The following is a 25,183-nucleotide window of genomic DNA, read 5'->3' on the forward strand; positions in this document are numbered from 1 at the left end:
CAGGAACTAAGGTTTCATATCTGAATGGCATGAACACTGCTCATCATATCAAAGAGCCATAGGCAAGGAGACATTCTTGGGACTTTATTTGCAGTATTAAGCATTAATTACAATAATTAACAAGTGTGCCAGGCTGTGAAACTACATCTTCGTAGTCTTCCTAACCTTGCCGCTGCGTCTTGGTTCACCCCCTGGAGGGCCCAGGCTTGCCATCGGGGGTCCTGCTGTGTGGCAGTTGCACCCTCCTCAGCCTGTGGAGCTGGAGCTACTGGGGTCACAAAAAGAGGGGATTGAGATGGATCAAACATTCCCAGAGTCACCTGGGTGGATAGCCCCAGGGTGTGCACATGCTGATCCTCCTCCCTATGGGTGCCTGAGGGTCCCTGGCCGACTTCTTGAGGACAAGGGGAAGCAGGAGTCTGATCGAGCTGCCCTGCACCCCTTTCACGTTGACATTATTGGAGGCCAACTATGGCGTTAGCAACGGAATTCAGCCCATGCAGCAGTGCAGGACCAATGCCTTGGACCAAGTCCACCATGGTGGCCACCGTCCCACCACTGTTGACCTCAGTGCGTTAGCATGCTGGGAGTATCACCTCAGACTAAAGGCGGATGGATTCCTCCATCGTGCTTTGCAATCTGAGGAGTGCAGCCAACATCCCTTTGTGATGTTCCCGAACTTGCCTTTGCAGCTCTGGCAACTGAAGTATGACTGAGTTAGAGGCTCCTCGTCTGACTCAGACTCAGCAGATTTCTGTCCTCCAACAGGCCTCCGAGTGCCAGAAACCTGAGAAGTCCCTGCTGCCATCTGCTGTGGACCAGACAGTGCAATGTGCTCACCTGATTGTGACCCCAAGCTAGTCTAGAACTAGGTCCCACCGAGGTGTGTGTCTCTGCGTTTGTAGAGGATGTGGATGAGCGCTGTGACAGGTCTTCAATTAGGATATCATCAGATTCCTTTTCTGAGGTGTCTTTGGGGCTTGAGTTGAGGACCAGGCTCATGGATCCCTTCGGCTGCTTCCCAGATGTGCCTGTGAAAACAAAGAGAGATAATTAGTGGATGGTAGGGGACTGCAGAACAGGGAAGTGACTCACAGCATGGTTGTCTGATGGATGTTGCACTGCTGGATCCTCACTTGGTTGGGCACCGCCGACCTCACCATCAGCACAGGACTGGTCCAGATCATCACCGGCCAGCTGGGTGACTCTATTTTCAAAGTCTGTGGGGACCTTGATGTCGGGCATTTCTCCACCAGTCTGAGACCTCTCCCTCTTGTGTACCAGCTTGACCTGCATGCAGACAGATGGAGAAAACTTAAGCAGGATGCCTGCCAGGCCAGATGAGAAGGATGCCTGGCATGTGTGGGTGGTGAGTGGTCCAATGGACGGGATGAGAACAATGAAGGTGTGTGTGAGTGAGTGAATGGTGATGTCCCTTGAACTGGTAATAAATGAGATCCCTGTGGATGTGTGATGAGTATGTGAGTGTGCAAGTTGAGATGATGAGAAGAATGACTTACCCTAGCGGAACCAAGGAGATCATTCTTCCTCTTTTGGCACTGGGTGGCTGTTCTCTTATGCAGAGTGTTGGCACATATCACCACTGGCACCACCTCCCATGCTAATTGCTGACCTTGCTTGCTTGCTTGTCTTTGCCCAGAGTGGAGGTAGAGGACTTCATGGTAGGCCTCGACTGCACTAGGCGCCTAAGTGAGGTGTTGCTAAATTTAGGGGCAGCATGTTTGCTCCCTTTGTCAGCCATGACTTTGTAGCAGCTTCTGATCCCTTAGAGAGTGCTGGGTTTGTGCAGGGACCTCCCTTTAAATATGGCGCCATGGATTACTGAAGACCTGAGGTGACAGCAGGGCAGGCAAATCAGAGGCCAGTGATCCACCGTGTTTCCTGTGAAGGCATTAGTAATGAGGTGGTACATGCCAGGAATGGGGTGTTATGGCACGAAATGCCGACATTGCGGCCGGCCGATAAGGTATCCTTTTTCACACCTGCTGCCCCGCTTTGTGCAAATCTGTGACGATTCCGCCCAATGGCACAGTGGTATGTCATCTGAGGGGAGTGGCTTTTGAAATTCATAACAATCACTTTGGACACCATGAAGTTGCATGGATAAAAGCAAAATACTGCGGATGCTGGAAATCTGAAATAAAAACAGAAAATGCTGGAAAAACTCAGCACGTCTGACAGCATCTGCGGAGAGAGAAACAGAGTTAACATTTTGAGTCCCAATGACCCTTATTCAGAGCAAAAGAGAAGTAGGAATGTGATTAAATTTATACTGTTTAAGGGGGGTGGAATAGGTGAAGCTGGATAGAAGGCCAGCGATAGGTGGGGGCAAATTAATAAAAAAAATTAAAATAAGTGGATAAAAAATAAAAATACATTTTAAAAATATGATTTAAAAAGGGGTGAAGTTAGAGGAGACAGTTCATGGTCTGAAGTTTTTGAACTCAAGTTCAGAAGGCTGTAAAGTACCTAATCAGAAGATGAGGTGCTGTTCCTCCAATTTGCATTGAACTTCACTGGAACATTACAGCAGGTCAAGGACGGACATGTGGGCATGAGAGCAGGCTGGTGTGTTGAAATGGCAAGCGACAGGGAGGTCTGGTTCATGCTTGTGGACAGGCCGTAATTGTTCCGCAAAGCGGTCACCCAGTCTGTGTTTGGTCTCTCCAATGTAGGGGAGACCATACTGCGAGCAGTGAATGCAGTAGACCAAATTGAAAGGAGTGTTCAGGACCTTAGACGGTGAGGAGGGAAGAGGTAAAGGTGCAGGTGTTGCACCTTCTGCAATTGCATGGGAAGGTGGAGTGGGAGGGGGATGAAGTATTGAGGGGTGATAGAGGAGTAGACCAGGGTGTCCCAGAGGGAATGGTCCCTATGGAATGCTGTTGGGGGGTGGGGGGGCCGGGGGGGGTTGTTGGTGGGGGGTGTGAAGGGAAGTTGTGTTCGGTGGTGGCATTACGCTGGAGTTGGAAGAAATGGCGGAGGATGATCCTTTGAATGAGGAGGCTGATGGGCTGAAAAGTGAGGACAAGGGGGATACTGTCATGGTTCTTAAAGGGAGGGAAAGGTGTGAGGGCAGAGGTATGGGAGATTGCGGGCCCTGTCAACAACAGTGGGCAGGAAACCTCGGTTAATCACCGACCCCTCCCTCCACCCCACCCCCAAAAAGTCCCTTTAAAGTTTTTGTTACTTGGTCCATGTTGTTCTTTCACAGAGTGCTGACGCTTGTGCTACTATTAACACATTTTGCTTTCTTACCTTTATACCACTATTAGCACCTTCTTTAGCCCTTACCATTACCATTAACACTCCCTTTCTCTTTTTGTCCATTACATCTTTGTCAATCTCTCCTTAGTCCCCACCCATTGCTGGTCTTCACCCCCTCTTAAACAGTATAAATGTAATCACATTTATACTTCTCTTTAGCCCTGAAGAAGGATGTTGCAGACTCGAAAAGTTAACTCTGTTTCTCTTTCTGACCTGCTGAGGTTTTCCGGCATTTTCTGTTTTTATTATTATAAAGTTGCATGGCATCAGGTCAAAAGGGAACCAACAGCCGATTATCACCAACCATGTTCCCACTGCTCCTCCATGTTGACCACTGCTTGAAAGAAGCACTGAGGCATGCAAGCTCAAAGAATGAACCCTGCTCGGGGGACTTTAATCCATCACCGTGTGTGACTTGGTAGTACCACCACTGACCAAGCTGGCTGAGTCCTGAAGGAAATATTTTACGGACTGCGTCTACAGCAAGTGGTGAGAGAACCAATACGAGGAAAAATCTACTTCATCAATTTACTTGTCATGGATGTATCTGTTCATGACTGTATTGGTAGGAGTAACCACCACAAAGTCCTGTGGAAACAAAATCACATCTTCAAACTGAGGATCCCCCACATTATATTGTCTGGCACTAACATCATACTCAGTTGAGTAGATTCCAACAGATCTAGTAGCTCAAAACTGGGCATCTATGAGGCACTGAGGGCCATCAGTTATGGCATAATTCTATTCAACACTATCTGTAATGGCACGGCATATCCCTCACTTTACAATTACCATCAACCAGGGGACCAACCCTGCTTCAATGAGCAGTATAGGAGAACATGCCGAGAGCAGTAGCAGGCATACCTAAAAATGAGGTGTCAACCTGGTGAACTACAAAACAAGACTACAGTCATGCTATGCAGTGGAAGCAGCATGCTGTTGACACTATTAAAGATCCTGCAAACAAATGTTCAGATTAATGTTCTGCAGTCCTGTCACATCCAGTCATAAATGCTACAGGACTATTAAATAACTAATAGAGCATGAAGTTGCCATGAATATCCCCATCCTCAGTGATGAGGGAGTCTAGCACGTCAGTGCAAAAGACAAGGCTAAAGCATTTGCCACCATCGCCAGCCAGAAATGCTGAGTTGATGATCCATCTTGGCCTCCTCCTCAGGTCCCCAGCATCACAGATGCCAGTCTTCAGCCAATCCAATTCATTCAAAGGGATATCAAGAAACAGTTGAGTGCACTGGATACAGAAAAGGCTGTGGGCCTTGACAACATCCCTGGTGTAGTATTAAAGACTTATACTTCAGAACTAGTCATGTCCTTAGAAAAGCTGTTCTAGTACAGCTACAAAATTGACATGTACCTGTCAATATGTAAAATTGCCCAGGGTATGTCCACAAAAAAGCAGGACAAATCCAGTTTTGCCAGTTACTGCCCCATCAGTCTACTCTCAATCATCAGCAAAGTGATGGAAGGTGTTGACAGTGCTATCATATGGCATTTACTTACCAATAATCTGCTAACCAATGCTCAGGTTTGGTTCTGCCAGGGCCACTCAGCTCCTAGCCTCATTATAGCATTCATCAAAATGTAGATGAAAGAGGTAAATTCCAGGCACGAGGTGAGAGTGACTGCCTTTGACATCAAGATAGCATTTAACAGAGCGCAGAATCAAAGAACTCTAGTAAAATTGAAGTCAATGAGAATCAGGGGCAAGACTTTCCACTTGTTGGAGTTACACTTGGCGCAAAGGAAGGTGTTTGTTGTAGGGCAGTCATCTCAGCCACCGGACGTTGCTGCAGGAGTTCCTCAGGATAGTGTCTTGGCCCAAACATAATAACCTTCCTTCCATCATGAGGTTGGAAGTGGGGTTGTTTACTGATGATTGCACAGTGTTCAGTACCATTTGTAACTCTTCAAATAATGATGCCATCCATGCCTGCAAGCAGCAGCTCCTGGACAACACCCATGTTTGGGCTGGTAAGTGGCAAGTAACATTCACACCATGCAAGTGCCAATCGGTGACCATCTCCAGCAAGAGAGAATCTAACCACCTCCCCTTTTCATTCAGTGGCATTATCATCATTAAATTCCCCATCTGGTCACCATTGACAAGAAACTTTGCTGGATCAGCCACATAGATGCTATTGTTACAAGACCAGGTCTCTGAACATTCTGTGCTGACTAACTTACCTCCTGGCTCCTTAAAGCCTTTCCACCATTTTCGAGGCATCAGTATGATGGAGTACTCTGCACTTGCCTGGATGAATGCAGCTCCAACAACACTTCTGAGGCATGACAGCAACCAGGGCAAAGCAATGCTTTTGATTGGAATCCTCTCCACCACCTTAAACATTCACTCCCTCCACCATCAACGCAGAGTGGCAACAGTGTGTACCATATACAAGATGCACTGCAGCAACTCGCCAGTTATACTTCGACACACCTTCTAAACCCACAACCTCTACGACTAGATGCACAAGGGCAGCAGGCAGAAGGAAACATCACCACCTGCAAGTTCCCTTCCAAGGCATCATCCTGACTTGGAAAAGTGTTGCAGTTCTTTCACCGCTCTTGGGTTAAAAACCTGGAACTCCTTCCCTAACAGCACTGTGGGTGTCCACCAAATGGACTGCAGCAGTTCAAGAAGGCTTTTTTTTCATCACCACCTTCTCAAGGGTAGAAAGTCTTGAATAATAAATGCTGACCTTGGCAGCGATGCCCACATCCTGAACAGATTTTTTAAAACTGCAGAAGTATCAAAGTGTAGAGAGGACTAACGGCTAGACAGTTTGGGTTTCAAGAGTGAAGTTGTACGTATTGGTGGAGAATTTTTTCCAAGGGCGTTGGCACAGAAGGAAGTAGGCTTGGGAGGGGGAAGGGGGATGTACGTAGACAGGGGTAAAGGAAATGGATCAGAGATGGCCTTATCTGTGATTGATGCAATGGAAGAAGCAAGGCCTTGTGAGGTGGCTAGGTCCAGGGAATGTCTATTAATATGGGTTTGGGAGTTTACATGGAGGGTGAGAATTAGTCAGGACAAGAGGACAGTAACCTCAGAGGAGAGAGAGAGAGAGCAGGATAAACTGAGAGGCAGGTTGAAATCACCAAGGATGAGAAGTGATTCAGTGCAGGGGCTGAGAGTTGAAAACTGTGAAGATATCTCAATGAGAACTTTCTTAGGGTACTTGGGTGGGCAGTAGAGAATGAGGATTTTAAATGAGAGGTTAAAGTGGTGGAACATGGTGAAATGCACAAAGGAGGGAATGCTAAAGGGGCACTCTAAGGTGTGATTTAGTGATAGGAGCCACAGCAGCACCACAACAGGCTGAGCGAGGCAAGTGGTGATAGGTATAGCCATATGGGTAGGTTCATTTCGGAGAAAGGTATCATCACTGCTTACTCAGGTTTCCATTCAAGATGCAATCATCATCTGCAATAAATTTATGAATGATAAGGACCTTGTCCACAAGAGAACACAGATTGCACAGGAGATGCACAGAATGAGGGCTGATCTACTGGCAGAGTCCAGAAGGTCAGCAATGGGAGGGGTGAACATGGAGAATTTTGGCAAGATTAGCCCTCCACTGGCACGCTGAATAAGAGGGTTGGCAAGAGAGCAGCATAGGGCTTTTGGGATTGCAGTTCATAAGGAGGCAATGCCAAGTGCCTTGATGGCCCCTTCGGAGGATGCAGAGAGAGGCACAGAGGGTGTCAAGCCTGGGAAGCTGGCAGGATGGTAGGACATTTTAAGAACACTGAATGGTTGTTATAGGGACTTGGGAGGACAGAATATCTTTGTGGGAAGAAATTAAAAGAGAAATTATGACAGAAGAGAGGCATTAAGGAGGAGTAAAGAGAAAAGAAGCAAAAAGGGGGAGGAAAGACTTTGTGCTCAAAGAGACACAGGGCAAACTCAACTTACATAGGGCTGGTTAAATAATGCTTATTAAGATACATAAAACCTTGTAGTAAATGGGGAATAGATAGGGCAGAATAAGAGAGGTTTAGAGTTTTCCCTTATTGGGATAAATTAGATGTGGGTAGGGTGGAGTTGGCACAATATTATATCCATGTTGCTTTAATCACTGCAAACAGTGGGAGTAATTTTGATTTTGGGGGTGATAATGTGAAACTACCGACATCGGATCATCTGCTCTCCTGCTTTTCATTTCCTTCATTCTGACATTGTGTTCTACATTCACGCCCAAAGGCAAAATTCCCCACAGTAAGTTTGATCCACTCTGTCCCAACACTTCTTAATTTTAAAAATGTCTATCAAAGCATCCCGATAATATTTTACCTGCATTTATTTAGTGTCTTTCATACTAAATGCCTCAAAGCTCTTTTCACAATGGATTACTTTCTGACGTGGTGTGTGTGTTCATATGTCTTTGAGGTGATATTGCAGTGCTCAGTTAAATACTTTCAAATCTCCTGTCAATGCTCTAGCTTCCATGTAACCTCTCTCAATATGCTTGGGTAAGACAACTTTCAAAGCTGTCTCCGTGATATTGATAAAATAAGGTTGGCAGAATAATTTTCATAATTTTTAAAAACATGGCTATACTCTTTGAAGGAAAGCTGGTTACTACAATTACAAATGCTTTCCCTGGAGTACAATTTTTTAAGTGGAACTTTTAACAATTGGATTTACCATGAGCTGTCAATCCCATGACAGGAGACAACACAAACCTAATGAGATGAGAGAATCCACAGTCTAAACTGTCTGAAGGCAATTTAGTTGGAAGCTCAATCATTCTATTCATTGAAAGGATTTCCATACCTTTATTTCGGGTAAGTTTTTCAGAACCGTTAACTTCACAAGGGCAATTAGGGATGGCCAATACATGCTGACATTACCAATAATGCCCACCTACCATGAATGAGTAAAATAAAAAGAGACAAAAAGACCCAAAGTCCCCTGGTGGAAAACACTATAGACCCTGCTCTACCAAGTCAAATGTAAATCCACAATGCCATACGTTTGGAGTTTTCATGGAAAAATGAAACAATACACAGGCTGGAATTTTAGCTTGGTGGGTGGGCATGCGCATGACCCGACCAAGTGTGAAATGACGCACGACGAGGTCGGCTGAGCATGCCCGCTGACAATTAAAAGGCCTACTAAGGCCATTAAGTTATCAATTGACATTACTTTTTCACTGCCTGTTCACCTAAACGTTTGCCAGGCAGGCGAAAAGGCCGAGCGGCCTTTGCATTTTTTTTAGAAACCTCATCCGGGGGCGGGAAGAGATTTCCAAAAGCATATGCAGATGAAATAAAAACTTTATTTTTAAATTAAAAGCATGTCCCCTCTCGTGTGACAGCGTCACGTGAGGGGACATGTTTGGTTACATTTTTCTGCTCCGTGCCTCAGGGAGATTATTCAGCCCTCTCTCACATGCAGGCGCGAAGTTCATGCTAGGCCAGCTCGCCCTCTTCCCCCCCGCTCAGCGCTGCCGTTCGCATATCAAGCTGGGTGGGCCTTAATTGGCCTGCCAGTGTGAAATTGCGATGCGCTGTCAATTGCGAACGGCGGTCAGTTTCCCAATTGCCCCTGCCTGCCCCCTGCTGATTCTGCATGCCAAGGGCAAAAATCTGCTCACAGTTCCAAAAAAATCTGAAAAAAAAATTCCAGAAAATCACAGAGTTATAAGTAATTAAAATGGCCTTTGTCTTACTGAGCCATCATAAATCACTGGCCTTAATGACAAAACGAACATAATCGCAAAACAACATGGGATCTCATGTAATAAATATAAAATTTGAATTATTCAGTCACTCTCAATGAATGGCCTTGAAATGTGCATGTCATTATCTTAAATTACCATTTAAGAATTTGTGGCAACAGATCTGTTTCTTTTCACTTAAGTTAAGCCTAATATATGTCTTTGCATTGTAGCTTTTAAATTATTGTTGGTGTATAATGATGCATAAAACCCATCTCATGAAATTGAAATTGAGCTGTAAGTACAATGGCCCTGAAAATCCATTGTTATTCCAGCAGTTTACTGGGCAAAAACTTGGCTAGCACTTGTTATATTTATGTTCTGGTCTTGTACTCATTTCTACGATCTTTCATGGGACGTGGTTTGTTGCCCATCCCTTATTGCCCTAGTGGCTTGCTAGGCCATTTCAGAGGGCAGTTAAGCATCAATCACATTACTGTGGGTCTGGAGTCGCATGTAGGCCAGGCCAAGTAAAGATGGCAATCTCCTTCCCTCAAGGGCATTAGTGAACCAGATGGGTTTTTATGATAATCAACACTCAATTGGTGGAGATAAAACCTCCAATTGTCTCTTACAAGGTGACCTTCATGAGTTAAAGTGGGGTTGGAGTTGAGACTGTCTACTTTAGTCGCTCCTAAGCCCAGGTCTTCTGAAGGAAGGTGTATGGCTGAAAGGAGTATGCTTCATCCAGACATACATCTCCATTCACTGACACGTCTCTACACCTAAAAATTGGATCATAATTTTGTTTTCATTTTTTAAAAACTGCCCTTTGTCATGACTTTTAAGCGCACCTTCAGTTTCCTGTGGTGTAGTTGGTGCGGGGATTGGGACTGTGGTGGCAAGGGATGAGATAACCCGCAATCCAGCACTCTTCCAGTAGATATTCCGGCCCAACTGATCTGATAGATGCACTAAATGTACCCTTGATGATGCCAGCACATGACAATGGGATTCTGAGTGGAGAACCTTCTGTTAGCACTGTTAAATCTGCCAGATTCTGCAGAAGGCATTCCAAAGCATAATTTCTGGAAATATTTAGCTCAGGGATATTCAGGGTCCTCGTGTTAAGAAAAGGAAGAAGGCATTCTGAAAAAAGCTTCTGCTGCGCTGCAGATATCCTCCTGGGAGTGGTCGCTCGAGTATATTGCAAGTATCTACATATTGCCAGAGTTGGAGTGAAAGTGGAAGCTCTGGTTTTGACCTAAACCGATGGGACAGAGATGAGTTTGGCTTGGATGCCTGTTTTACTTCCGTACAATTTTACTCTCTGTTAAGGTAAGTGCACGGTAAAATGGACACCTGGAATGATTCTGCTCCGTCCCCATCAGGTGGGCTTAGAAACATTTTGGGGCTGTTTGGTTTAAAAACCTCCAGAATGCCTGAGATAAGAAGGAGATCCAAAAAAGTGTGAAAAAAGTCACAAAGTATGCCTCAACTCCTATTCAGTATCAAAGGCTGTGGAGACTAAACAAAGTGCAGGCCAGCACATTCTGTGTGTGCTGTAGATGAGGAGGCAGTACTGGTGTGCGATATGCTTATGTGGAGTGGAGGGACAAATAACTAGAATCTAAAGATATTCGTGGATATATGAGAGAAATATTTCACACTTTAAATGAATGATTAATAAGAACATGATTTAAATGCCAGGCTTTGAGCTCAAGTGGAAAGCATTATCAATCTAGTATAGATGTATGAGCACACACCAAAACTGTTGAAGCCAGAGCCCTCACAGACACAAAAGCAAGATATGGCAGATACTGGAGATCTGAATAAATAAATACAAAAATATGCTGGAAGTAATCAGGGTCAGGCAGCATCATTGGAGAGGGGAGCAGAATTAATGACCAGAATTTTTGCTTGGTGTGCGAGCGTGTGTCCGACATGCTCGAGTGTAAAATGACGCGCGATGATATTGGGCAAGCATCCCGATGTCATTGCGTACCCACGCAATATTTCAGTCAGCGGGCATGCACGGGAGATGGCAGCACGCCCACCGACAATTAAGCGGCCTTTTAAGGCCCTTAATCAATTAATGGAGTGAAATTTTTCACTGCCCGTCGAACCATTCGGTTGGCGGATAGACGAAAAGGCCAAGCGGTTTTTGCATTTTTGGCAAAACTTCATCCACGGGCGGTATGAGGTTCTGACCAGAGATAAAAAAAAACTTTTTGCACTCATCTCTAACGCGTCCCTGCTCATGTTACAGTCACATGAGGGGACATGTTTTCATTATTTTTCATTCCTTTATTTTGAGTGCTGAAAATCCTCAGTTCCTTGAGGAAGTTTTGTGCCTCAGGGAGCTTTTACTGCGCGCACCCGTGCGCAAGTGCGAACTTCAGCGCTCATGCTCCTCCCCCCAACCCTCCGAACCCTGCCAGCGCTAAGCAATGCAGCGCACGTTCATGCTGGCTGGCCGTTAATTGGCCAGTCAGCTTGAAATCACGTTTGGGGTCCGATCGTGGGCGGCAGTTGGCTTCCCGGCCGCTCCAAGGCCTGAACGCCCGGTTGACGGCAAAGATTCGGTCCAATGTTTCAGGTTTAACTTTAGTTCCTAACAGGAGGTCATCACCCCCGAAATGTTAACTCTGTTTCCCTTTGCAGATAAAAGGAAAAACTCTAGTCAATATAATAGATGATCAAGCCGGAGTCAGATTACCAATACAAAAATGTCCAAGTCGAGTGAAGCAGTTGATACTTGCAGAGCAGCAAAAACATTAAAATATAGGCAAGGTACCAAGAGAATATGAGCAGAGTTATAAATAATATGAGTGGAGCAAATGTGTAATTTCAGATGAAAAATGATCAGATGCAACTGCTCACTGAGGGGCTCTGGATTTTAATTAGTGTTTTAACTAATGAGACAAAAACACTGGCCTTCTCTCATCTAATCCTCTATAACTGTCATAGAACTACGTCATAAGCCATCAAACTACATAAGTCATAAGAGAACTTCGCTCCTCGCCAAACTACTCTCACTTATCTTCTAATCCCCGTTTATATGTTGTCATTTTCATTTATTTTTAATTCATTCACGGGATATAGGCTTCCCTGGCTGGACCAGCATCTATCGCCCATCCCTAGTTGCCCTTGGGAAGGTGGCAGTGAGCTGCCTTCTTGAACCACTGCAGTCCATGTGGTGTAAGTACATCCAAAGTGCTGCTAGGAATCAAGTTCCAGGATTTTGACACAGCGACAGTGAAGGAACAGCAATATAGTTCCATGTCAGGATGCCACGTGACTTGGAGCCTTCTAGGTGGTGGTATGCTCATCTATCTGCTGCCCTTGTCTTTCTAGATGGTAGTGGTCATGGGTTTAGAAGGTGCTGTCTGACGAGCCTTGGTGAATTTCTGCAATGCATCTTGTAGATGGTACACAGTGGGGCTACTGTGTGTCGGTAGTGGAGGAAGCGAATGTTTGTGAATGTGGTGCCAATCAAGTGGACTGCTTTGTCCTGGATGATGTCAAACTTCTTGGGTGTTGTGGGAGCTGCACTCATCCAGGAAATTGGGGAGTATTCCACCACACTCCTGACTTGTGCCTTGTAGATGGTAGACAGGTTTTGGGAGTCAGGAGATGAGTTACTCCTCAGATTCCTGGCTTCTGACCTGCTCTTGTAGCCACAGTATTTTTTTTCAATACTTGTTTATGTGAGCCTCTTCACTATTGATGCTCACGGTGTTTGATTGGTGAAGCCTGTGTGGACTCAGAAAAGTAAGCAAAGCTATAGAAAGAGCTGGAAGCTAGAACTAGAAGCATGGAGTAGACATGTTAAAAGCGCTGTAATTAAATCTGTTACAGATGTAGAAACTAGTGCCATCTCCTGCATAGTTCTGAGATATAAAGTACACAACATATGTCACCCAACAATGAGCAGAGGAAGAGAAAGAAGACTGTCAGGCCTGCTCCCATTTCTCCTAACCCACTTCACAATACATCCAACATTCTATCAATAACTCATTACCAAAAAACAGCCCAAAAATATCCAACTAAAGAACATCACATCTAAGAGAATAACAGCTTACTAGAATCAGCAAGTGCAATAAAATCTTCATTATCTGGCATGTGTGGGGAATGCATGGTGCCAATTAATTAAAAGTGCCAGTTAACCAAGAGTTCCATTTACCAATGGAATACAGCACAATAGTTGCAGCATGATCAGATATGTAAGTACTCAGGAAGTAAAGAACCATATTCTTTTTATTCTTAACTACAACAGTACATTAAAACATAAATTAAAATATAAAATAATACAGCAGACGGGCACCTGTTCTGGTAAAGTGATAATATGAATTAGGGGAATATCAGAAATTCTGATTAATAGAGAACCCTGGTTGATAGAGTGCTGGATAACACAATGTTTACTGTATTGTGAACTGAGCATACGTTCTTTTTAATAAAACAGAAAATGCTAGAAATATTCAATAGGTTAGGCAGCATGTGTGTCAAAAGAAACAGTGTAAAGGTTTCAGGTCAATAACCTTTGAGCAGATCTGGAAGAAGTTAGAGTTTTAACAATTTATATCAAGCAGAGAGGCAGTAAAAAGGTGGGTAAGGGAGGAAAGGACATGATTGGTCTGTGATAGAATGCTGGGCAGGAATGATTAAATGACAAAAGCAATAATGATGCAAGATAAAATATTCAATGAAGAAACAAAAGATAGCTTCAGAGGAGACATAAATGACACTAACAAATTCATTATCAGCACCAGCTGTTCGAGAAGATGGAAGCAGTGGTAATGCTTTAAAGTTATTGAATTCAATGTTGAGGCTGGAAGACTGTAAAGTGACTAATCGAAAGATAGTGTTCCTTCAGCTTGGCTGAGTTTCGTTGGAACAATGTAATAGGTCAAAGGTGGAGAGGTCAAATTGTGGATGGGTTAACACTTTATTTGGGAGGAGAGGTTTACGAAAGGAATTGCGCAGCTTCTGACTGGGCAGCTGAAGCCATGACCAATACTGGTGGAGCAATTAAACTCTTGATGCTCAAGAGGGAAGAATTAGTGGAGGGCTGTGAGACTGGGGATTAGAGATAGGGAGGGGTGAGGCCTTGGAGGGATTTGAAAACAAGGAAGGGAACTTTAAAATTGAGACAAAAACAAACATAGCTGGGAAAACTCAGCAGGTCCGACAGCATCTGCGGAAAGGAATACAGTTAACGTTTTGAGTCCGTATGACTCTTCATCAGAACTAAGAAATATAGAAATGAGATGAAATATAAACTGGTTGAAGCAGCACTTCACTTGCACTTCCCTCAATTTAGTCCACTGCATTCGCTGCTCCCAATGAGATCTCCTCTACATTGGAGAGACCAAACGCAAACTGGTTGACTATTTTGCAGAACACCTTCGGTCTATCCGCAAGCATGACCCAGACCTCCCTGGTTGAGGGGATTGGGCAGGTAGAGCTGGATAGAGGGCCAGTGATAGGTGGAGGCAAAGAAGAGATTGCCAAAGACGCTATAGACAAAAGAACAAAGGGGTGTTGATGGTGGTGATATTTGCTGAGGGATGTGCTAATGGTGACATTAAGGTTAGAAAGCAGGATGAGCAAGTGACAGATAGCCCTAGTGGGGGTGGGGTGGGGGGGGGGAATCAAAATAGGCTAAAAAGTAGAGATAAAACAATGGATGGGAATACATTTAAAAATAATGGAAATAGATGGGAAAAGAAACATATATATTAAAAAAATTATAAATTTTTGGAAAAGTGGGGATCAGAAAGGGGGTGGGGATGGAGGAGAGATTTCATGATCTGAAGTTGTTGAACTCAATATTAAGTCCGGAAGGCTGTAAAGCGCCTAGGCGGAAGATGAGGTGCAGTTCCTCCAGTTTGCGTTGAGCTTCACTGAAATATTGCAGCAGGCCAAGGGCAGACATGTGGGCATGAGAGCAGGGTGGTGTGTTGAAATGACAAGCGACAGGGAGGTCTGGGTCATGCTTGCGGATAGACCGAAGGTGTTCTGCAAAATAGTCAACCAGTTTGCGTTTGGTCTCTCCAATGTAGAGGAGACCACATTGGGAGCAGCGAATGCAGTAGACTAAATTGAGGGAAGTGCAAGTGAAGTGCTGCTTCACTTGAAAGGAATGTTTGGGCCCTTGAATGATGAGGAGGGGGGAAGCAAAGGGGCAGGTGTTGCACCTTCTGTGGTTGCATAGGAAGGTGCCGTGGGAGGGGGTTGAGGTGTAGGGGGTGATGGAGATGTGGACCAGGGTGTCCCAGAGGGAACAATCCTTGCAGAATGCCATGAAGGGAGGTGAAGGGAAGATGTGTTTGGTTGTGGCACCATGCTGGAGTTGGCGGAATTTGCGGATGATGATCCTTTGAATGCGAAGGTTGGTGGGGTGATAAGTGAGGACAAGGGGGACCCTATCATGGTTCTGGGAGGGAGACGAAGGTGTGAGGCTGGATGCAAGGGAGATGGGCCGGACACGGTTGAGGCTCCTGTCAATCACTGTGGGTGGAAAACCTCGGTTAAGGAAGAAGGAGGACATGTCAGAGGAACTGTTTTTGAAAGTAGCATCATCAGAACAGAGGCGAAGGAACTGAAAGAATGGGATGGAGTCTTTACAGGAAGCGGGGTGTGAGGAGCTATAGTCGAGGTAGCTGTGGGAGTCGGTAGGCTTGTAATGAATTTTGGTGAACAGTCTATCAACTGAAATTGAGACAGAGAGGTCAAGGAAGGTAAGTGAAGTGTCAGTGATGGATCATGTGAAAATGATGGAGGGGTGGACATTGGAGGCAAAATTAATACATTTTTCCAGGTGCAGACAAGAGCATGAAGCGGCACTGAAGCAGTCATCGATGTACCGGTGAAAGAGTTGTGGGAGGGGGCCTGAGTAGGACTGGAACAAGGAATGTTCCACATTCCCCATAAAGAGATAGGCATGGGCCCACCTTTTATTTGGAGGAAGTGAAACGAGTTTAAGGAGAAATTGTTCAGTGAGAGATAATGTTCAGCCAGATGGAGGAGAGAAGTCGTGGATGGGGATTGTTCGGGCCTCTGTTTGAGGAAGAAGCGTAGAGCCATCAGACCATCCCGGTGTGGGATGGAGGTGTAGAGGGATTGGACGTCCATGGTGAAGAGGGACTAGCGAACTGGAAATTGCTGATAAGATGTAGGAAGTGAGAGGAATCGCGGATGTTGGTAGGAAGAGACTGGAAAAGGGGAGAGAAAACGGAGTCAAGATAGCAAGAAATGAGTTCCGTGGGGCAGGAACAGGCTGACACAATCAGTCTGCCGGAACAGTCCTGTTTGTGGATTTTGTGTAGGAGGTAGAAGCGGGTCATCCAAGCTTGGGAGACTATGAGATTGGAAGCTGTGGAGGGAAGATCTCCAGGGGAGATGAGGTCAGTAACAGTCCTGGAAACAATGGCTTGATGTTCAGTGGTGGGGTCATGGTCCAGGGGAAGGTAGGAAGAAGTGTCTGCGAGTTGACGCTCAGCCTCTGTGAGGTAGAGGTCAGTGCACCAGACAGCAACAGCACCACCCTTGTCAGCAGGCTTGATGACAAAGTCAGGGTTGGACCTGAGAGAATGGAATGCGGCAAGTTCAGAAAGAGACAGGGTAGAGTAGGTGAGAGGAGCAGAGAAATTGAGATGACTGATATCACGCCCACAGTTCCCAATGAAAAGATCAAGAGCAGGTAAGAATCCAGAGGGAGGGGTCCAGGTGGAGGGAGAATATTGGAGGCGGGTAAAAGGATCCGTTGAACAGGGAGAGGACTCCTGCCCAAAGAAGTGAGCATGGAGATGAAGGTGGCAGAAGAAGAGTTCAGCATCATGCCAAGCCCGAAATTCATTGAGTTGAGGACGTAAAGGTATAAAACTGAGTCCTTTGCTGAGCATTGAATGTTCAGCATCAGAGAGGGGAAGGTCAGCGGGTAATGGTGAATACACGGTCAGGTTTGGGATTGGAAGACGGGATGGGGACAGAGGGGCGGGTAGGGGTGGTGGGTCCTGAATAGGCATTGGTGTTGATGAGTTGTCGGAGTTAAAATTGAGATATTGCTTAATTGGGAGCCATGCATGCCAACGTGCAAAGGGGTGATGGGTGAATGAGATTTGGAATGCGTTAGGACATGGACAGCAGAGTTTTGGGTTATTTCAACTGTGTGGAGGAGCAAGCTTGGGAGGCTGGCCTGAAGCACATTGGAATAATCCAATCTAGAGGTAACAAAGGCATGGATGAGGGTTTGACACCACGTTTGCGAACAGTCTGGTGCAGCCTCAGTCAATTGTCAGGGAGGAGGATGGAGTCAGTTCTTGGTGACATAGGCAACAAAGAGGGTTATTGTTGAAGCAACCTTGATGGGCAAGAGGAGATGAGATATAAAATGCAATGGTAGAAATTATTGAATAAAAATTCAGGACATGTATGACACTTAGCTAAAGAGCCATAGGACCCAAATTTCATGGATCCTTTAAGCCGGATACTTGCCAAGAATTACATGCATGTGCATGCACTGGTGAACAATCTCCCACAGTCTTTAGAAAATAGTTATTTAAAAAGTACTGGAGGAGATTATTACGAACAACCATGCTGACTGACTTTGTAGCACTTCAGGAATGAATGGATGCTCCTGATTTTTACACACTGGATGCTCCCACTTCTGAGAGCCCAAGAACATTCCATGTTTTTGCTGTGGGTTTTCAAATTGCTGCCATAAAAAAATGGGGCTGTATTTACTTGTTATGTTTGTACTGATCTTTAAGCTAGTTACATTATGATACAGATCACATTTCTCAGCGAGCTTGAATAATCTGATTGGGATCATTTGGCTTACTTTCTCACTTATAAATAACTAAGCAGAGCCAGCGTTCTGTACCAGCAGCATTTCATAAAGGCACTCACTCAAAAGCCTGCACATACATTATATTAAGGTTAAGTTAGATGTCATGAATTTATAATAATTATCATAATATTATTGTGATTTATTTTAGAAGGTTAATAGTGGGGTTTGGATAGTTTCTGTGTGTGTGTGTGTGTGTATGTGTGGGATTTAGTTGAATTGGAGACAGCTGGTCTGGAGTCTTTGACTCATCAAAAGAAGCTAGGTTTGAAATGCTAAATACTTAAATATGGCTGAAGTTTTAGAAGGTGAAGTGAGGGGAGTTTGCATTATTAGATAAACCAGGGTAGCTTGAATTTCAAAGAGATGGTCGCCAGAGAACTAGCCAGAGTTGGTAGGCCAAGCTGTGTGTTTATTTTTCCCAAAGGTTACTGGCAATATTAGCACCGCTGAATAGTTTATATTATGAGAAACGTAAAGTTCCAAAGATGTATGCGAACATTGGAATGTGCAATTAAAGGGAGATAGATGTATAAGGGATTGAGACTATGTCAGAGGAAGGCATTGTAGATCTACAGAAGTGTGAAAAGCCTCCAGTAGCTGTGCGTTAAGTTGCTGTCTACAGAAACCAAAGCTGGGAAAAGCCATTTTGAATTCTACTGTCTAGGGTATTGTGTTAACTGACTGGAATCTATTTAAAATCTATATTTTTTTTGTTTACGGTTGCCTTAACGGAGAAGTAACTGGAGGCCAGGCTAATTAGGAGTTTTAGGAGTTATTATTGGAGTAATTTGCAGACCTATGTATGTTCTTGAAATCTTATCTTTTGTTAATAAATGTTTAATTTAGTTTTGTACAATATCTTGGTGGGCTTATTACTATTGAATTCTGGGCATGCACCTCAAAATAAAATACAAATTGCAAAATCATTGTGACAGCATGATCAAGTTTCCCTTGTGGATCTGATCCGCCTGGCACACTCCATCTGCTGTGTGATAACATAGAGCTTCCTACATTGGCACCAAGAAACATACTTAGTGGTAAGTGCATTCAAAAACTGCTTGGGTTGTAAATAAAATTTACTAATATTGAGGTATGTACTAACAATATTTTTTATTAGAATTAGAAATGGTATGAATGAGGTGTATTATACTTTGTAGAGCATGCCGAAGAACCTGTAGATGATGGCAGATTTGGGTTGAGGAGGAGGTAGATAAAGATATAGCTATGGCAAGATGTTGTAGTTAAAAGGACGTCTTCCACTTATAGATTAGGCTTGACATTCTCCTTATGCTGTCGCTGCAGGACCTCCTGTTGCATCTGGTCCCATGACTTCCTCTTCTCAGGCCTCCCTAAGGTGCCTTTACCATGCCATGTTGTGTAATCTGCAGCAGACCACCAATAATCCAGCACCTCCAGCAAGCTTCGGAAGTTTGTGTGCTCAGTGATGTATCTGGGGGTAGAATGGATCTTGTTAAAGTGGTTTTGAGCTGATGTTGTGGGAAATTACACACTTGTTATGAGCAGGCACTGTAGAAGACAGCCACAGTATCCTTGAATCCATGCAGAAATACATACTTATAGTCAAGGAAATGTAGAATCGATGGAGCACTTTAATAAGAAGGCATGCAATGCCTCCAGGAAATTGAGCAGTCTATAATATTCCAAGTCACAGATAAGCTGTCCATTGAGGGGTGGAAACTTGATTTGTTCATGACAGCAATGAAATGAACATGTGTAGCTACATGGTATAACCGGTTAGCCCTTGAACTTCGAAAATTCAAGCCTCTTGGTAAAATTGCGAGGCTCAATAATTTTGCGTGTGGTTTCCCATCGGGAAGCTGAGCTAGCTTGGTTTAACAATGAACGTGTAGCCTCATGATATGCCTGTGCACAGTGTGAAATCTGCGGTTTCAAAGCTTGTATTTTTGAGATGTACCCTAACCAAAAAGAGAAACTGAGAAAGGAAACGGACCCTTCCAGCTTTTAAAGAAACTAAGACTGAAACTGATATTGGAAACCATAACTACTGGGGAGAACAAAACTGGTTGAAAGCATATAAAAGGACACAGAGCCATCAGAGCTCAGTAGATGATGATGATTCCAGTGGTACAGGTTAGGCAGGCGGAGGAAGAGAAATTAGATTCAGAAGCTGAAAACAAGCAAAGATATAATTTCCGCAACTGTTACTGTGACTTAAAGATAACATTGGTGGATCTATGCCATCCAGATCACCCAGATATGTGCCATTTTTGGTGAAGGCCGTGCCTGTGGAACTTAGGGTGCCAGTGCACTGCTATCAGACAGAGAACAGGCTAAATCCTGGCCAGCTGAAATTCTTTGTGAGGAAGACACAGTTTTGACGGGCTTTAGGCGGGATTTTCCGGCCCTGGCACCGGCGGGCACATCGCAGGCAGGACGGAAAAGTTTGGAGAGCCGTGGCGACTCCCCACATTTTCCCATCCTGCACGCGATGATGCCCCTCGGTGTCGGGGCCAGAAAATCCTGCCCTTTGTGGCTGAGATTGATGATGTATGTGCTGTGTGGACTACCAAGCCAAGTCTGCCTGAGTTGTATCTGCCACTTAAAGTGTAATTTATAGATTATAATCAATCATATTCTCCCTGTTAATTTATGTTTAAATTATGTTGATTCTGGATTTTAGAGTATAGGAGGTTACTTACAATAGCATTTGTGTTGTTTGACTCTTCTAGAGTAAAAGGTCTTCTGGTTTAAAAATGTGGCAACTTGTTTTGAAAATGTGGCTTCATTCATTTAAATAACTAGGATGTTGGATTTATTTTTTTGAAAGTAAGTTACTGGTCTCTACTAAGATCGTAACAACAGTCAACTGATTAATTTTTCTGAAATCTCTGAAATGATAGTAACGTTAGTAGCTATAGTTAATTTCATATCCATTGGCAGTGCAGTGCCATAGTAGAAATGGGCTGCAGGATGCAACACAATTCATTCATTCCTAATGAAACATGATGTCTGTAAGGGTGTCTTCTACTTCCTAACCTTGTGTTCCTTTTCAGTGTTCCTCTAGTAGCATGTCATTGCTTGCCAGTATGGCTTTCTCCATGTATTGGTATATTTTCCCCATGGGGACGCCTATTTGTCTTATTACCTTAGAAGTTGAGGAAGAGCAGCAGCATTTGGAGAAATACAAGAGTCAAAAATGTATAGGCAGCACAAGTCTTGTGAGGCTGGTTCCGTTACAGCACTTTTGCATCAGTTTTACACTGATAGGTGCACCAACAGGATGCAAATGAGTAGTCCCAGGAAACATCCTTTGCTCTCATTAGAAACCTCCACCCAGATATTACATTTTTTTAAAAGTGGTGCAATTCACATTGAATGATTTTGACATCATATGTCATTTAACTAAATTGCTGGTGAAAGGAAGAATCAAACCATTTAAAACATTAAGATGCTATGTGAAAAAGGACAAATTTACAAAGATACTTGTTAAGTAAATGTTAATTTTGAACTTGACAAGAAATCATTGGTGGGTGAGTTTCCTGGGAATACTTCGCCTTTTACCATCATGTCTTCAGCCTAAACAGGGTTCCCAATGAACTTCCGCCAAGAGTATGGCAGTGGATCAGGAGAAACCCAGAGGAAATTCACTCTTGGTACGTAATGCTAAAGTGAAATTCCCCTGAATTATTTATCCGTTTCTTAGCAATGTCGTGTTGTTTAACATTAGCAGGGTGTCAAAACAGTCTTTTCCCCATTGTCACCTTTGCCATACACTTACATCAGCTTGCAAAACAATTTGAGTGATGTGTGTTCAAACCATCCCCTGTGGAGTTCATTCTTCCTGCTGAAGAATGCTCTTTTTTATAATGTTTCCCTCATTATCACACAGCCAACTGCTGACACATGCAGCTCCAAATCCACAAAAAAGATGTCAACTTGACAAAATGTTGAGAAGAAACTGTTCAGTTTAGGTTATTTAAGTATCCATTCTCACACTTGTCAGCTGTGGCATTCATTACTGCACTCAACCACGAAATGGATTTAAAGCCTTCAAAGGTCACATCCAATATCATGAGCTAGTCCAAAATTTATGTATGCCATATTTACATTCCCATTTTACTCTTTAATTCATGAAGATCTTTAGACTCTCTAAATTTGATTGGTCCATTGCATTCATCATTTATGAACCAATATTTATTTCAAAAAGAATTAAGCCTTTTTATTACACAAAGGGAAGGAACAGATATGCTGAAATAATATGGTGAAAGAAGTTGGTAAATATTAAAGATACAAAACAGTAAAAGTCACAATGTGCCATATTCTACGTTAGAAGCATTTTAATCTCTTAAATTGTTAGAATTTTACCATAGCTCCATAACAGTTATGTTGTATATTAACTACTTCCTCTTGAAAAAAGTCATTGGCAGTTATTGCACTTGACAATAACTTATCTGTAAGCAAGGTTATAGCGTATAAATGTGAATAAACCATCTCAAAGAAAATATAATCACATGGAAGGAGAAGGGGTTGTTCTACAATTATTGCAGAGTCCTTTAAAGACTTCAATGACATCCTTCACAATGAATTCCAAAAGGGCAAAATGGAACCCATATTGCTGCTTTGAAGTTAAAATATGCGGATGAACTATATGCAGCACAATGTGCGACACTTCATTTGCCTTTTGGCTGAAATGGGGTGATGAATATCATCCCTACATTGCAAAATACGCCTTTTAGCCTGCTAGACTTTCTGTAAACTCATTAGAAATGAAGGATCAGGCGAATAAATGAGAATGCAGAAGTCTTTCATTGAACTAATCACCATGACTGGCTGCAAGGAAAACATATTACCACAATGGGGATTACCCAATGATAAGAGCAAACACAGGGAACAAATAATAGAGCAGGTGAAATTGCAAAGGAATCAACTCAAAATATTAGTAGGAGACAAAGTAATAATGCCTTACTCACCAGGTCAGGCTTAATAGAAATATATTCATCCTGTCTGTAACAGGTAAAGGGGGCAGTGAGAAAATACTTAAACTGGATAAAGGAAGTGGGAGGGGAACATCCACACAGCCATTCAAAAAGTATAAAGAAAGCTCAGCTGGACATATGGACAGGTGCAGAGACCTTTTTTTCTTTAAGATGGTTTATTCACATTTATAACCTTGCTTACAGATAAGTTATTGTCAAGTGCAATAACTACCATTGACTTTTTTCAAGAGGAAGTAGTTAATATACAACATAATTGTTATGAAGCTATGGTAAAATTCTAACAATTTAAGAAAATAAAATGCTTCTAACGTAGAATATGGCACATTATAACTTTTACTGTTTTGTATCTTCAATATTTACCTTCTTTCACCATATTTTTTCAGTATATTTGTTCCTTCCCTTTGTGTAAAAAAAGGCTTAATTCTTTTTGAAATAAATATTGGTTCATAAATGATGAATGCAATAGACTAATCAAATTTAGAGAGTCTAAAAATCTTCATGAATTAAAGAGCAAAATGGGTATGTATATATGGCCTACATAAACTTTGGATTAGCTCATGATGTTGGATGTGACCTTTGAAGGCTTTACCTAGACCCGAGTATGTATGCAGATGCCTGTAGTATAAATGAAACAAATCAAAGTTTGAATGTAAATAATTACAACATATGTAGAAGGCCATTCCCCAAACAGCATCAGGCATACCTAAAATGAAGTGTCAATCTGGTGAAGCTACAACACAGGACCATATGTATTCTAGACAGTGGGATGCTGAAAGATCACACAACCAACGGATCAGATCAAAGCTGGCAGTCTGGCCATATCAAGTCGTGAATGGTGGCAGTGGGCAATGATGGCAGATCCCAGCAAGTTAGTGCAATAAACAAAGCTGAGGTGTTCACAGCCATCGTTAGCCAGGAGTTCGGAGTGGATGATTCATTTCAGCCTCTTCCTGAGATCCCCATCATTAGAAAAGCTGACTTTAAGCCAACTTATTTCATCCCATGTGATATCCAGACTGCGCTCCATACAGCAAAGTCTATGACCCCTGCCATCATCTCAGTGGTAATGCTGAAATCTTGTGCTCTAGAAGTAGTCACGCCTCTAGCCAAGCTTCTCCAGTACGGCTACAGCACTGGCACCCACGTGACAAAGTGACCCACTTATGTCCTGTCCACACAAAAAAGGACAAACTGACTAATTACTGCTCCATCAATCTAAACTCAATCAGCTGTAAAATGATGAAAGGTGCCATTAACATTGCTTTCAAGCAGCACTTACTTACCTGTTCACCAATGCCCAGCTTGGATTCTGCCAGGACCACTCAGTTCCTGGCCTCCTTACACTCTTAGTCCAAGCATGGGCAAAAAAGCTGAATTCCAGAGGTGAGATGACAGTGACCACACTTGACATTAAGGCTGTATTTGACTGAGTGTGGCATCAAGGAGCCCTAGCAAAAATGAAGTTAAAGGGAATCAGAGGGAAAACTCTAAACTGATTGGAGTCATACCTAGCACAAAGGAAGATCATTGTGGTTGTTGGAGGCCAATCATCTCAGTCCCAGAACATCACTGTAGCAGCTCCTAGGCCCAATCATCTTCAACAGATAGATATATGGCCCTCCCTCCAACCCAGTAGCAATGTGCGCTGATAATAAGCAGTCCATGCCCACAAGTAGCAAGATCTGGACAACAATTAGGTTGGGCTGAGAAGTGGCAAGCTGTGCACCAGAAAACTGCCAGGCAGTGACCATCTCCAACAACTGAGAGTGTAACCCCAATCTCTTGACGCTCAATCAATGCTGAATCTCCTACCATCAACATGCTAGGAGAACAGCATTGACCAGAAACCAAATGGGTCCAGCCACATAAATGAAGTGGCTACAAGATCAAGTCATACATATTCAAGGGTGAGTGACTCACCTCCTGACTCCCCAAAGCTTTTCCACTATTTACAAGGCACAAGTTAGGAGAGTGATGGAATATTCTCCAGTTGCAAGGATAATTACACCTCACGACCCTCTGAGATATCTGCGCTCCTCCAATTCTGGCCTTTTGAGCATTCCCGATTCTAACCACTCCATCATTTGTGGCCACACCTTCATCTGCCTACCCTAAGCCCTGGAATTTGCTCCCAAAAAATCTCCATCTCTTCTTCGTTTCCTCTTTTAAGACAATCCATAAAACCTACCTCTTTAATCAATCTTTTAGTCAGCTGCACTAATATCTCCTTGTGTGGTTCAGTGTCAAATTTTGGTTTATATTGCTTCTGTGAAGCACCTTAGGACATTTTGTTATGTTAAAGGTACAGTATAATTACACATTGTTATTGTTAGAGGAGATTACAGATTTGGTGAGGGGCAGGACAACAGAAAGAT

This window comes from Carcharodon carcharias, chromosome 11 (assembly GCF_017639515.1).
Source record: "Carcharodon carcharias isolate sCarCar2 chromosome 11, sCarCar2.pri, whole genome shotgun sequence".
Taxonomy (NCBI): domain Eukaryota; kingdom Metazoa; phylum Chordata; class Chondrichthyes; order Lamniformes; family Lamnidae; genus Carcharodon; species Carcharodon carcharias.